Here is a 7,619-nt window from a genome sequence, read left to right as displayed (position 1 = left end):
ATTTCGAGTTTCATAGCATTGTGGTCTGAAAATATGCACAGTATGATCTCGATCTTTTTGTACTTACTTAGGGCTGATTTGTGTCCCAGTATATGGTCTATTCTGGAGAACGTTCCATGTGCACTGGAGAAGAATGTATATTCTGCTGCTTTAGGATGAAATGTTCTGAATATATCTGTTAAGTCTACCTGGTCCAGTGTGTCATTTAAAGCCATTGTTTCCTGGGGCGCCTGGGTGGCGCAGTCGGTTAAGCGTCCGACTTCAGCCAGGTCACGATCTCGCGGTCCGTGAGTTCGAGCCCCGCGTCAGGCTCTGGGCTGATGGCTCGGAGCTTGGAGCCTGTTTCCGATTCTGTGTCTCCCTCTCTCTCTGCCCCTCCCCCGTTCATGCTCTGTCTCTCTCTGTCCCAAAAATAAATAAAAACATTGAAAAGAAAAAAAAAAAATTAAAAAAAAAAAAAAAGCCATTGTTTCCTTGTTGATTTTTTTGATTAGATGATCTGTCCATTGCTGTGAGTGGGGTATTGAAGTCTCCTACTATTATGGTATTACTACCAATGAGTTTCTTTATGTTTGTGATTAATTGATTAATATATTTGGGTGCTTCACATTTGGTGCATAAATGTTTACAATTGTTAGGTCTTCTTGGTGGATAGACCCCTTGATTATGACATAATGCCCTTCTGCATCTCTTGATACAGTCTTTATTTTAAAGTCTAGATTGTCTGATGTAAGTATGGCTACTCCAGATTTCTTTTGTTGACCGTTAGCATGATAGATGGTTCTCCATCCCCTTATTTTCAATCTGAAGGTGTCTTTAGGTTTGAAGTGGGTCTCTTGTAAACAGCATATAGATGGATCTTGTTTTCTTATCCATTCTATTACCCTATGTCTCTTGATTGGAGCATTGAATCCATTGGCATTTAGAGTGAGTACTGAAAGATACGAATTTATTGCCATTATGATGCTTGTAGAGTTAGAGTTTCTGGTGATGTTTGCTGGTCCTTTCTAATCTTTGTTGCTTTTGGTTATATAAATATATATATATATATATATATATATATATATATATATATATATATGTATATATGTATATATATAATATATATGTATATGCATACATATATATGTAATATATATACATATATATGTATATCTGTATACATATATATTACATATATATTACATATATATAATATATATATGTAATTTTTTTTGTCTTTTCTCCCCTCAGAGAGTCCCCCTTAAAATTTCTTGCAGGGCTGGTTTAGTGGTCACAAACTCCTTTAATTTTTATTTGTCTGGGAAACTTTTTATCTCTCCTTCTATTTTGAATGACAGCCTTGCTGGATAAAGAATTCTTGGCTGCATATTTTTCTGATTCAGCACACTGAATATATCCTGCCACTCCTTTCTGGCCTGCCAAACTTCTGTGGATAGGTCTACTACAAACCTGATCTGTCTTCCCTTGTAGGTTAGGGACTTTTTTTCCCTTGCTGCTTTCATGATTCTCTCCTTGCCTGAGTATTTTGTGAATTTGACTATGATATGCCTTGTTGATGGTCGGTTTTTGTTGAATCTAATGGAAGTCCTCTGTGCTTCCTAGATTTTGATGTCTGTGTCTTTCCCCAGGTTAGGAAAGTTCTCTGCTATGATTTGCTCACATAACCCTTCTACCCCTATTTCTCTCTCTTCCTCTTCTGGGACCCCTATGATTCTGATGTTGTTCCTTTTTAATGACTCACTGATTTTCTAATTCTTAAATTGTGCTCTTTTGCCTTAATCTCCCTCTTTTTTTCCTGCTTCATTATTCTGTATAAGTCTGTCCTCTATATCCCTGATTCTCTGTTCTGCCTCATCCATCCTTGCCGCCGCTGCGTCGATCCGTGATTGCAGCTCAGTTATAGCATTTTTAATTTCATTCTGGCTATTTTTTACTTCTTTTATCTCTGCAGAAAGGGATTCTAATCTATTTTCAACTCCAGCTAGTATTCTTATCGTGATTCTAAATTCCGGTTCAGACATCTTGCTTGTATCTGTGTTGGTTAAATCCCTGGCTGTCCTTTCTTCGTGCTCTTTCTTTTGGGGTTAATTACTTTGCTTTTTCATTTTGAAGGGAGAAAAGGAATTAATGAGGTAGAAAAACTGAAATTAAAAAAAAATAAAATTAAAAAAATATTAAAATTAAAAATTAAAAACACACACACACAAATTGAATAAATTATGCTAGGTCCTAGGTGTGTTTTGGTCTGGGTGTTGAAAGTGGTTTGACAGATTGGAGAAAGGAAAAGGGGGGGGAAGAAAAAAAAGGAAATCGTTTGAGAATTTGAAAAAATGCATACACTGAAGTAGACTAAAATGAGATGATGGGGATAAAATAGAATTTGAAAAAATATACCCAAAAGTAAAGAATATAGTAGAAAAAAATTAAAAATATTTTTAATAAAAATTAAAAATAAAAATGATTTTTTTCTTTTTCTGTATTAAAGAAAAAAGAAAAGAAACAAAAAAGAGAAAAAAGATTTAAAAAAAAATTTTAAGTAAATTGTTTGAAAATTTGAAAAATTTAATACACTGTAGTAGACTAAAATAAAATGATGGAAGTAAAATAGAATTTGAAAAATTTACATAAAATCAAAAAATATAGTAATGAAAATTAAATAAGAATATTTTTAATAGAAATTGAAAATAAAAATGAAGTTTTTCTCTTTCTGCATTCAAGAAAAAAATGATAAAGAGAAAAAAAGAAAAAGAAAGAAAAGAAAAGGAAATTGTTTGAAAATTTGAAAAGGTGAATACACTGAAGTAGACTAAAATAAATTATCGAAGTAAAGTAGAATTTGAAAAAAATTATACAAAATTAAAAAATACAGTAATAAATATTAAAGAAAGATATTTTTAATAAAAATTGAAAATAAAAATGAAGTTTTTCTCTTTCTGTATTCTAGAAAAAGATAAGAATTGTAAAAGAGAAAAAGAAAAAAGAAAAAAAGAAAGAAAATTGAATAGATGGACCTGCTAACAGATTGAAGTAGGACTGAAATTACTTCATTTCCCCTAGAAGTCAGTCTATGTAGCGCTTTATAGTCCATAAACTAAGCCCGTGGTGAGACTTGTGTTCTTGAAGAGCGAGGTTGGCCCAGTTGGGCAGGGTTCTCCACTAGATGGCGCTCTCCACTCTCCACTAGATGGCGCTGCTAGCCTACTGGGGTGGATTGTTGCCGCGCTCGTAGGTGCATGTGCACATGCGCGGGAGCGGTGAAAATGGCATCACCCAGCTACCCAGTCTGTTCTCCCAGATCAGCAATTGCACACCCATCCTCTGTCTTCAGCTTTCGTCCACTCCCCACTTCTTCACTCTCCATGACCAGGCCCCAGGCAGTACCTCTCTCCCAAGTTTTGTCTCAAGTTTTGTCCCAAGCTTTGTCCCAAGTTTTCCCCGGTCCCTTACTTCTGAAGGACTACAGCTTTGACCTGTTCCTCCCCTCTGCAGGAGGGTCTCACCGAGCAATGGCTGAATGGTCAATGGCTGAATATCGACTGCACCCAGGAATGCCCGCTGGGCCCTGTTGTTGCCAGTGCCCTGAGACTGTGGCCAGGTGCTAGCCCACCCCAGAAAGTGTTCACGAGACAGTGTAGCAGCAGCACTTCACGGATTATGGAAAATCACAACACACATCTGGCACCAGGCTTTACCCTTAACGACCTTGCTCCAGTACCAGCGAATGTGGCCACCCTCTGGGGTCGGCTGGGACCAAGTGGCTTCAGTAGTCTCTACCAAATGTCCTTCCAGCAGTGGAACTGATTTTCCCCATGTGGCCCAAGAACCTCCCGGACCCCACTCTGTTCCTGGGGATTTGCCCTTTTCACCAGAGCACCGCCAGGTATCGAGCTGTGGAGTTGTAGCCTTTGTGCTCCCCTAGTTTACAGTCTTAATGGAATTTAAACCCTCTCCTTTCTCCCTTTTTAGTTTAGTCTCTGTGGCTGTTTCCAATTTTCCACTTTCCCTCCAGCTGCTTTTGGGTAGGGGTGCTTTTCCCATATTTGGCTGTCTGGTTCCATAATAGTCATAAATCATATATCATTATTGATTCTTCCCTCTTTCTAATGTCTCATGACCTATAAAATACTGGTTTTAGCGATTCCAGTGAACATTACTTGAATCTCTCCACCAGACTCCATTTTTGTTTTGGACTTCCGAGACTATCCAGGTTCCAGCAGCAGTTGAGACGTCTCTACAATGGCAGTGACTCTGGATGAGGCACTGCAGGCAGCTAAGACTACCAGGCTGCCTGGAGGTCAGCAGCAGCACAAAAGCATTTGAGCTCCTGCCTGGCCAGCAGGTGGCTGCAGGCAAATGATCAAGTGCACTGATGGGTGATGATGGAGCAGGAAACATGAGATGTACCTGTGAATGCATGTGTGTGAATGTGTGTACTTAATGTGAGATCCCAATGCGAACGCATATGCTTTTCAAATGCCAGTGATACACTTACATAAATTAATCACATATGAGGCTGCAAAGAAGATCTAAATAAATCTCAAGAGCTAGAAATCATATGGTACAGTGTTTTACCAAAATAAATGAAAGCTGAAAATTGATAGTGGAAAATAGAAAAACAAAGGTATCTAAGCCCTTGGAAATAAATGCCTCTCTTATAAATGACTTGAGTTTTTAAACAGCTTCCATTTTATGGCATAATTAGAAATGAACCATTGTCATTAAAAGAAAGCAATGCATATCACTGTGTGTCCAAAATGGTACACTGGAGATAACTTGTAGCCCTAGCACTATTTAAAAATGAGAATTATGTATAAAATGAAACATTCACTAAATGTATTATGCTAAGCAAAATAAGTCAGTCAGAGAAAGACAAATACCATATGATTTCACTCATAAATGGAATTTAAGAAACAAAAGAGATCGGGGCGCCTGGGTGGCGCAGTCGGTTAAGCGTCCAACTTCAGCCAGGTCACGATCTCGCGGTCCGTGAGTTCGAGCCCCGCATCAGGCTCTGGGCTGATGGCTCGGAGCCTGGAGCCTGTTTCCGATTCTGTGTCTCCCTCTCTCTCTGCCCCTCCCCCGTTCATGCTCTGTCTCTCTCTGTCCCAAAAATAAAATTAAAAAAAAAAAACGTTGAAAAAAAAAAAGAAAAAAAAAAAAAGAAACAAAAGAGATCAACATATGAGGAGAAAAAAAGAAAAGAAAAAATAGAGAGGGAAATAAGACACAGGAGATTCTTAATGTTAGAGAACAAACTATGGGTTGACGGAGGGAGGTGGGTGGGAGATGGGCTAGATGGGTGATGGGTACTAAGGAGGGTACTTGTGATGAGCACTGTGTATTGTATATAAGTGATGAATCACTGAATTCTACTTCTGAAACCAATATTGCACTGTATGTTCACTAGAATTTAAATAAAAATTTGAAAAGAAAAAAATGAAACATTCAGTCAGTGTGAGAAAAATACTAGTGCTAATATAGTAAAAAAGAACAGGGGGGCGCCTGGGTGGCACAGTCGGTTAAGCGTCCGACTTCAGCCAGGTCACGATCTCGCGGTCCGTGAGTTCGAGCCCCGCGTCAGGCTCTGGGCTGATGGCTCGGAGCCTGCAGCCTGTTTCCGATTCTGTTCTCCCTCTCTCTCTGCCCCTCCCCCGTTCATGCTCTGTCTCTCTCTGTCCCAAAAATAAATAAAAAACGTTGAAAAAAAAAAAATAAAAAAAAATAAAAAAAAAAAAACAGGGGTGTCTGGGTGGCTCAGTCGATGAAGTGTCCGACTTCGGCTTAGGTCATGATCTCACGGCTCGTGGGTTCAAGCCCCATGTCGGGGTATGTGCTGACAGCTCAGAGCCTGGAGCCTGCTTTGCGTTCTGTGTCTCCCTCTCTCTCTCTGCCCCTCCCCTACTCATGCTCTCTCTCTCTCTCTTTCTCTCTCTCTATTGAAAATAAATAAACATTAAAAAAATTTTAAGAGAACAAACTGATACATATAAAAGAACCAATTAGATAAATTTCAGGAAATGCGTATTCTTGGTTTAAAGGGGAAAAATACCTCCTTCTTTGAAATGACCTATTGGCACCTCCTGGGCAAGTCTGCCTGAGGAAGATTTTTTTAAAAAGAAAAGAAAGAGATATAGGAAAAGAGAGAAGAGAACACAAAATTAGAATGAGGAAAAAATATATCACCACAGATAAAAAGAATTTGGTAGGTTCAATATGATGCTATTTTGTGACATAATTAAAAACATATAAATGAAGGGGATTATTTTCCACACTGTTTTAGAGCAGTAGTTTCCAATCTTTTTCACATTATAGCATATTTTAAAAATGATAATGTGTGTGTCATAATGCTGTAAAAGAGATTTTATCTGTGCCTGGACACAACAGACAAACAGTTGATTATCTGTTCTGGCCATCCCAGCACATCTGTATTTATGGTCAGCTGGTGGGAGACTATATTCTAGAAGTCCTAGTCAATGCAATGTGCCAAGGTGAGGGTAAAGGGAGCTGAAGAGGAAGCAAATGGTAAAAGAAGGAAAGAAAATGACCAAAATTGTCATTTTTTCCACATACTATTATCTACTTAAATTGATGGAGAAAAACATGGAAACACTCTGAGAAAAAAACAGAAGCAGAAGAGTTAGGAGTTGTCCAGGGGAATTCTAAGTTCAGAATCCATAGATGCAAGCAGGAAGAAGAGACATTAGAGCTAATTATTGGAATGATTAATGAGAAATTACCAATGGTTGTTCAATCCCTTCTCCTCTGCTTATGCTGAGCAGCAGGCCAAAATCTCCTTTTCTGTGAAACTAAAGCAGTGAGTCTAGATAGTGGGAACAGAGACACAGGATAGTTTTCCAGGTAGGATGGGGAAACCATGATGGATGGAGGCACTAAGAAAACAAATTTTAAAACCATTGACATACTCCAGATGGCAACGTGTTCTGTTCCTCCAAACAATGAAAGGAGGTTCATCAGAAACCAGAGCCATAGCTAAATAAATTGGTAATTTCAATCTAAAGGTGAGATGAAAATCAAAAAATGCCAAGCATTCGAGGAAACCCTTTGCTTTGAAAAAGAGGAACCCAGGAGCACCTTGGTGGCTCAGTTGGTTAACCGTCCCACTCTTGATTTAGGCTTAGGTCATGATCACGGTCGTGGGATCGAGCCCTGCATCAGGCTCTGCGCTAACAGCACAGAGCCTGCTTGGGATTCTCTCTCTCCCTTTCCCCCTGCCCCTCCTCTGCTCTTGTGTAACACTCTCTCTGTCTCTCTCAAAATAAATAAACATTTTTTTTAAAAAAGAGGAACTCAATTTTATAAACAGAAGAGATAATACCTAATAAAATCACAAAACAAAAAGACGTGAAAATTATTTCAGTTAATATAATCACACATGTGTTATAAAACAATACCTCCATTACATGGGAAATACTTTATGACCGTTGAAAAAATACTGGAGAACTTACTAGACAGGAAGGAGAATGGGCTGAATAGGCAAATGAATAATGTTGAGGAAAGGATGAGTGGGCTAGACAAGTAAATTGAGTTATTCTCCCTCAAAAGCAATACAGAGAGAAAAGATGATATATGAAAGATATATCCAGAAACTCAAGCCC

This window comes from Puma concolor, chromosome D1 (genome assembly GCF_028749965.1).
Source record: "Puma concolor isolate L17-30 chromosome D1, mPumCon1.1.hap2, whole genome shotgun sequence".
NCBI lineage: Eukaryota > Metazoa > Chordata > Mammalia > Carnivora > Felidae > Puma > Puma concolor.
Note: the sequence above shows the minus strand (reverse complement) of the source record.